Raw genomic sequence first — 9037 nt, forward strand, 5'->3', positions numbered from 1 at the left:
TTCCTAACTCCTATACTAATGCTGAATTTTTTAAACAACCATAAAATTAAATCATAAAATTTTAAACGATCCTCAAGAATCACTATAAAATTAAACCGTAAACTTTTAAAATATTTTCAATGATTTTTGTGAATTGTTTTAATATAAGAGTTAGAAATAGCTATTATATTTTTTAAAATTTTAAAATTCATGAATTTATTAGAGATTTATTGATAAATTCATATACTAATATACGATTTTTTCATTTTTAAACTACATTTGTTTTTTTTAACTAGTTCTTTCATCTCTTTAAAATTCTTCTTCAATTGATTTCTATATTTGGTTTCTGATTGATTTGCTAGAGATCAGATTTGACCGGGATTATTCAATTTTTTGTTGAGTTAATATCCTATAATTATCAGCGATATTTTCTAGTTGTTTCCATAGTAACATAGAAAACAACTTCCTTATAAAAAGATTAAATAACTATTCGATATTTGCAAGAATAGACCAAAGCAAGCAAAGGATGATGAGCTGTCCACCGACTTATTTCACACACTGCAGTTAAAAGAGGAAGAAAAAAAACACTATGCGATATTATTTCTTATGATAGATATGTAGATTCTTTAAGTGGAGAGTGGTTATATGAAAGTCCCAGAGCTTGCGCTGAAACCGCCATCATGGCGAATAAGGAGACAACATAATCCTTCAAGAACTCCGGATGGGTGTAGGAGTCTTGGTACTTGTAGAATCAGGGCCGTCTTTTAGCAAGTGCAACAGGTGCTTTTAAACAGGAGGGCCTATGGCTGAGCATTTAAACCCGTTATCCGTGGGTAAACAGGTACCCGGTCTCGTGGGTACCCGAAAAACGAGTACTCGATACCTAACGAAGACGAAAACGAGTATTAAAAACTAGAATACCCGTCATACGGGTTCGGGTTCGGGTTTTACATATTGAAATAACGGGTACCCGCATATATATTAAAATTACAAAATTAACCTTATATTTTTAATATAATTTCGAAAATACTTAAGTTATTTTACTTACCTTTAGGATTATATATTAGATTTTCAAGTTTTGATGGATTCAACTTCAAATTATTGTATATTTTTTAAAATGTTTATAGGATTCTATGCATATTATTATATTTTAAGAATTTTCAAACTTAAAAATGTATTTTTGGAATAAAATATGTATATTTTTATTGATTATTTGATTTAATTTTCTATTGTTTAATATTTTATATACGGGTACAAGTACTTGTGGGTACCCGTCTTTTAGTTATGGGTACCTGTTGGACGGGTACCCAGATGTTGTGAGATAGAGACAGAGATATCATTTCTCTAAAATGCGCGAAGACGAAAACGAAGACGGGTATCTCCAAAAACGCGGGTACCTGACCCGTACCCAGCCCTAACAGGGCCCCATTAATTTGGGGACCCCACTTTTTTTAAAATTAATTATTATCATTAATTATAAAAATAAAATCTTTTATAATTTAATATTAAATTTTATGAAATCATTATTCTAATAATTTTTTAGTTATAATTACGGTATATAATTATTATAGAATAAATAAATAAATATACTATAAAAATTAATTAGATTATAAAATTTACTTTTTCTAGTTTATTATTAATACAAATTCAACATTAAATTGAATTTTTAAATTGATTTCACAATTCCTATATTTTAACAAGAAATTAATCATTTTATTTTAAAAATTGAAAATAGTTTGTATTTATGAATCCTAATTTATGGATTTCCTTTATAAGTTAATATTATTATGATTAATACATAAAAACATTACAAAATTTATTGATGATAATTACATTTTTTTTTTCGAAATTAATAATTTTTCGAAATCAATAAATAATTTTATTATTAATTTTTATTATATAAATTTATATTTTTATTATTAAATACTTTTAATAATAATATTTTTATTATATAAATTTATAATTTTTATTAATTAATTTTTATAAAATGTACAGGGCCCCATAAAAATTTGAGACGGCCCTGTGTAGAATACCTCAAGAACCCGCATGAGGGTTAGAACTCGCATTAGGATAGAAAAAGGCAAAGAGTGATCAGGCTTCATTAATTCTTGGTACAGATCCTTCCATGAATCCGAGATGATCCTTTCAATCTCTTTTATGGCGTTTTTCTTGGAAACGCCATATTGGTTCATATAACAATCAATTGCTATTCCAACATGCTTCCGTTTGTGCTCAAACTGCAACCATGGGATGCGCAGTGTGGATACATGAAAAATTAAGTTTATATTCAAAGATCACTTGAAAGTTGAGGTTATGTATATTGAGTTTTCTTGATTACCTCGAAACTTGTAATGTCATCCATGAAACGGTTGACTATCTCAGAAACTACAAGAAGTTTAGGTCGTGAGCTTAACCATTCATAGGCATCAAGTTTGGCAACATCCATTCCCGCCAAGGATGCAGCTACCACAAAGTAGAAACCACTTGAAAAAACTCCATTCTCTCTATACTCATTAAATGTTGGTACATAATCTTGGTTCACCCACTTTGCTTCTTGATAGTAGGCTCTCTCCGTTGTTTTGATCTGATGGCATAGTTCCAACAAAAGTGATTATTATATATAAAAGTTGATAAAGGTTCTTTTATCTTACCCCATTTTTTAGGTGTAACCCGCATCCTAATTTTCCTTCATTCTCCATCTCCTTGGCAATTTTGCCAAAATAGTCTGTAATGAAATGATAAGCGTGCTTCATGTTGTCAGGTAGCCCATGGGGTGCAACAGGAAGCCACCTATATCAAAGTCAAATTCTTGGCTGTAATGATATGAATTGAATCTCTTCCACTTCCATATGAATGGTAACCATAGTGTAATGACTATAGAGTGCCCCAGTTAGAAAGGAGAACATAAATCTATATCGTACGCAAAAGCATAATTTAACAAATCAAGTACCTGTTCAAGGCATCTGTGAAAAGGTCAAGTTCTTCAAGCATGCCATAAGCATCATATGTATCATCAAGAAGTGTCAGCAGGATTATGGTACTTGCGAATATTATTCGTGTTAAAGAACATGAAAGGAAATATTATCTCCACAAATTCAGCAAACATATATTCACATATATATCATATCTAATTACATAAATCAAGGTTCTAAGAATCATCATTCAATCTCATGAAATATGCCCTAAATCTCTTATTCTTTCCATTGTAATTTATAGACGTTTGATTTTACTTTTTTTGTATTATTGGTCAAGTCATTCGGTTCTTCTTGTATAAACCCTCATACTTATGTACAAAAATATCAAGTGAGAATAACAAGGGACTTAGTCCCATTTTCTTTTCTCACGTCAATCCCTTTTTTCTTGATCTCTAAACTTATTTCTTTTTACTTTTTCATCACAAACACACAACATTACATAAAACTCACATGGTATCAGAGCGTAAAGGTCCATGAACCCCTCTGTTCCAAATTTCTTTTAATTCCGCTGCAGAAAACTCTCGGTCATATACAAGTCTAAGAGATTTTGATTATTTGTTTTTAAAATCCTTTTCATCCGTTATATACATCCCTAAAAGGTCACATGAGGTATACTTGGGATGATTTTGGAGGCCTTGAAGATGAAGAAGGAAATCATTGTTCATACATCGAACATGCCAACGGTGTTGTAGAACAATTTTGGTGTACCAAAGAAGAGGTTGACGCATGGAATAAACTCTCCATAGAAGAAGTTCAAGCCATATGTGTAGATGACGAACCATATTGGGAAGAACAAAAAGAGGGGGAATGGAATGCAGAAGACATCCTAAATCAACTCCCTATGCAAATCAAAGAGGCGTTAGTGGAAACGGCCAATGCAAATAACTTTGAGTTAAGTGTCTCTCTCCTTGAAGATTTATTAAACACTAACGAGTTTTTTAAAATGATGCAAAAAGAACAGGTTAAAAGCAAAGAAAATTTGTCTCTAGATGTTGAAGAGGCAAGAACCATACATGATGATCTACAAACCAAGCATAAAGACCATGACAAGGACAATGACTTGGATCTTACACTCTCGAAAGACGAAGGAAAAGAAACTTATGTGATGGTGAATGACCTCACAACGGAGGCAAAGAACCCCGAAAAAGAGGCATCCCATACATCTGAGATTGTTCCTCATCCGAGTATAACAAAGAATCCGAGTATCCGTTTCAAATGGCAAAATAACCGAGCTTGTAATATATTCTTTTCCCCTATCTCTTTAGAAATTTATTTGTCAAGTGATATGTTTGGTTTTGTTAGTTTGTTTGGACAGGAAAAACAAAAAAATGATCCCGAAGATTTATGGTGAAGAGCAGCTCACGAGTGAGGGGGAACGGTATGATGCACTCGTATGCTTCTCTACCAAAAAGAATATTACCGAACACAACTTTCCATCATTACCTATGAGTTTAAACAACTCTAGATGTGGTAAATCTAGTTTTAATATGCTTGTCTTTGATCCCGGTAAAAATGAATGTATATTGCATGATTAAAGTAAAACTATAGATATTAAAATCATGTTTAATTTCATTTGTAATAAGAATGAATATGATTTCATTTTTTATGAGACTCACTTTGTTAATCATAATATGTTTGAAATGAATAAAATGAATGAAATTCGTGGTATGCATAAATCTTTGAAAAATAAAATATTTGAATATGTTAGAACATCATTCTTATTATTCTATGATACCATAAGTGATAAATATGCATTCAAAAATTATCTAAAGGAAATAAAATTATTATATGTTTCAAATTGGAGTGCTAAGACCTCCCTAGTGTTTTCTAACATCTTTTGTGAGTCTATGCAGAGAATAGTGTCAAAGAAAATATTTACTAGGATTATGAAGCCTAAAAAACCACCATGGGAGGAGATAGCACACGTGAGAGGGAATCAATACATTTACTCTTCAATATTAGCTTTTCGAATTCTCTCCAAGCTAATATTGAGGGGGAATGTTAAAGAACATGAAAGGAAATATTATCTCCACAAATTCAAATTCAGCAAACATATATTCACATATATATCATATCTAATTAAATAAATCAAGGTTCTAAGAATCATCATTCAATCTCATGAAATATGCCCTAAATCTCTTCTTCTTTCCATTGTAATTTATAGACGTTTGATTTTACTTTCTTTGTATTATTGGTCAAGTCATTCGGTTCTTCTTGTATAAATCCTCATACTTATATACAAAAATATCAAGTGAGAATAACCAAGGGACTTAGTCCCATTTTCTTTTCTCACGTCATTCCCTTTTTTCTTGATCTCTAAACTTATTTCTTTTTACTTTTTCATCACAAACACACAACATTACATAAAACTCACAATTCGCGCCTGTGAATATTACGGCTCGAAATATGTACCAACCGCCCATAGGTAGGCTTCAACCATCCTCTTTCTAGCATATGGTACTTTAGATTCAATCTCCATGTCATTGTACCACCTAAATTTTTTTGAAAGAATTTCATCTTCATGAATATTTTTGTATTTAAGAAAAATAAATTTAAGTGAAAGACATAAGAAAATGGTGAACCTATTTTGGTTCTTGTAGAAAATGAGAATAAGAGGAATATTGTAGAAAAACAAAGAAGAAAAGGGAATAGCTCCCTTGGTTCGTGTGTATCATTTTGTATACAATTTACAATATTTATATAATGTAAAATAGATCAAAATGCAATCACAAAAGAATGAAATAAAATATCACTAAAACGACTATTTCTATAATATTGTTGATTGCCTTCAATCTTGTCAAGAATTATTTTCTTCCATATTCTCTTGATTTGCAACGTGGATAATATCTTCTTAGTCTTCATTTGCATCATATATTCCAACATTCCCCCTCAATATTGACTTGGAGAAATTTCGAAAAGTTAATCTTGAAGAGCGAGTAATTTTCGAGTAATTTTGTTTGCTGCAACATCTCAAAAGAATTATTAGAATTCACACGGGAGGCCTTAACACTCCGTTTAATATATAAAACTAAATATAATGATGTGAGCATATGATCACTATCAAATAAAAGCAAGAAAAGTGTTTTAACATGCTTACCAAACCTAGAGTTATTGGAACTTATAGGTAAATCAAACTCTCTTTTGGACATATTTTTGTTTTCACCTTTGTTACTTGAATGAGTGATTTGTTTGGTCTCTTTGGTCTTAATTTTCGTCTCCCACACATCTTCCATGAGAATCCTAAAAATTTTCTGCTAAAAAACATTCAAACTACCAAGCATATTATGTGAAATACAAAACTCAAATGAGATAGGACAAGAGAAGAGATTACAAACTCGGTTGTTTTTCCATGTCAATAGAAAACTCGGATATAATTGGATGCTCGGATATGGGATAAGATCGAATGAGAGTGGTGCCTCTTTTTCGGGGTTCTTTGCCTCCACTTTGAGGTCATCCATCATCACATTTATCTCATTTCTTCCTTCTCCCGAGTTTACATTATCTGAGTCCACTTCTTCTCCATGGATTTCACACTCGGTTTGTATATCTTCTTCTTCATCCGTTTGTGCAGATTTTTCTTCAACAGCTTCTTCTTGGTATTTTTGAGAATCCCAAATGACATGAATATTCATACATTCCCCCAGGGATTCGAAACCTGTTCCGTTTTACTAAACAAAAACTCATGTAAAGCATGGTTAGTTAATTCATCCTCCGATCGAGTTTCAGGGATACGAAAATAATCCACACGTTCTTGACACCATTTAAGCTTTGCTTCATGCGTAGATATTGTTCCATTTGAAGATAAAACATGCAGAATTAATGCATTATGTATACCATCGATCATGCTAAGAAAGATAAAGAGAATACGCTTTTCCGATGATATATCTGGATGGAGTTCTTCGATTTGCTTCCATGCATCCTCTTCTTCTGTCTTTCTCTCATTTTCATCCATGGAAAACCACATATCTTGAAGGATTTTGAGTCTCCTTAATTGTTTGAAAGTGGCTGCAATTGGTAAATCCATTGAATGAATGTGCATTGTCATCTAGACTTGCTCTCTTTAATACCTTGTGATGAAACCAAGAGAGTTAAAATTGATGTTCTCCTCTTTAGCTTATTGTTCAGGCCAAGAGGGATAAAAGTGGTGATGATTTCACTCAAAAACAACACCACAAACAAAGAAAAAAAAACTGAAAGAAGCAGGCTCCTCTTCGGTATAGATTTTTACCGAGAGGGAATATGCTTTTCGAAAAACTTTTGTGGTGTTTGCAGCGGAAGAACAAAAGACTTTTGGCACTCTAGATCTTAGTGCTCTGATACCATGAAGATTTTTGTATTTAAGAAAAATAAATTTAAGTGAAAGACATAAGAAAATGGTGAACCTATTTTGGTTCTTGTAGAAAATGAGAATAAGATGAATATTGTAGAAAAACAAAGAAGAAAAGGGAATAGCTCCCTTGGTTCGTGTGTATCATTTTGTATACAATTTACAATATTTATATAATGTAAAATAGATCAAAATGCAATCACAAAAGAAGGAAATAAAATATCACTAAAACGGCTATTTCTATAATATTGTTGATTGTCTTCAATCTTGTCAAGAATTATTTTCTTCCATATTCTCTTGATTTGCAACGTGGATAATATCTTCTTAGTCTTCATTTGTATCATATATTCCAACACTTCAATTATCTACCTTGGGCACAATCTAAGTGTAAAAAAAATCATTTTTAGTTATAAATCGGTGTGTGTGTGTATATATAGACACACACTAACCCGTTGACATGAGCAAGCTCTTCACGGTGTAGCAGTTGTAGTATGTTGAAATCCAACTTAGCAAATTCGAGCAATGTTTCATCATGTGGTACTTCGTCTTGGTAGTACGAGATGAACTGTCTCGTCTCTATTCTCGAAATTCCCTTGGGATACGGATGTTTTAGAGCGTTCTTGATACGTTCTTCGATATGGGGACTGGATCCAGAAGCTAACACTTGCAAACAAGATTTCGAGAAAATGAGAGCTTCATCTAGAATACCTTCGCCATGGGTGCTCCACTGTACAGCTTCATACAAACTTAGCATACCCTTTGCATCAGCTCCGAGGTATTCCTTGAACTTTCCATTTTCATATTTAAACCTTTCAAACACATCTTAAAACGTATAGAACTTTGGTTAGCTCAGAAAGAGGAAGACCAATAAATAAAATCTATAACCTCGAACGCATTTACTTTCACATGCACTTTTTTTGCTTTAGTGATTTTTTTTGGTAAAAAGTTATCTCACCTGCAGAGAGTTTGTAGCCGAATTGCCTGAAAATTTGGAAAACAATTCCAACGGTAGATAGATCATATTTTTCATCACCTATCGTATCATTTAGGTCATGAATACTGAAAATCGTATCGAGTTGGTCTTCTATTTCTTTTTCAAAATGGTAGAATTCTCCAAGACGGCATAACACATCAATGAACTTGAGGTTCTCGATGGGATTAGCTTTCGAGACCATAAGCATTTCCTTCACTTGCCCCTTCAGCACACTATGTTTCTCTTTGTACGCATCATTTCCCTACCAATAGCACGAGTGATGTTTAGTTGTTCACAGATAAAATATATATAAAAAAATATTATTCAAAGAAGACAATAAACAAATAATTAAAGTAATATAATTTCGCATTTACGTGCGACCTTGTCCAAAAGTTGGCAGATAAACATAAATAGCAAGTCACATATTTCTTGGATGTACTAGAGTTAGACTCGTGTTTTGATAAGATTTAATGTTATGACAAAACTTCGAAGTTAATATATGTTCGAGAATATGAGTGAAATACCGAATTCTATTAAAAAAAAAATGAGTGGAATACCGAATTTGAAACAGAGAAAGAAGTGAGTGGATCATCCCATATATTAGCCGGAAAATCGGCCAAGGGACGTTTGGTATCTCTCTCGACGCAAAGCGGCTCCATTGCTTAGTGTGTTTCTAAGAATAAATTAATTTGGAGTCTTAGTATGGTTCTGCAACAACACAATGGTGCTCCTATATATATATATATATATATATATATATATATATATATATATCAGAGACAA

At 32.1% G+C, this 9037-nt stretch overlaps 1 pseudogene; it reads right to left on the reverse strand.

Moving 5' to 3' along the window:
• Positions 1-583: 583 nt before the first annotated feature.
• Positions 584-8913, reverse strand: LOC104818499 (annotated as a pseudogene).
• Between the last annotated feature and the right edge of the window lie 124 nt (positions 8914-9037).

Source organism: Tarenaya hassleriana, unplaced genomic scaffold, assembly GCF_000463585.1.
Source record: "Tarenaya hassleriana unplaced genomic scaffold, ASM46358v1 Cleome29, whole genome shotgun sequence".
In the NCBI taxonomy this organism is placed as follows: domain Eukaryota; kingdom Viridiplantae; phylum Streptophyta; class Magnoliopsida; order Brassicales; family Cleomaceae; genus Tarenaya; species Tarenaya hassleriana.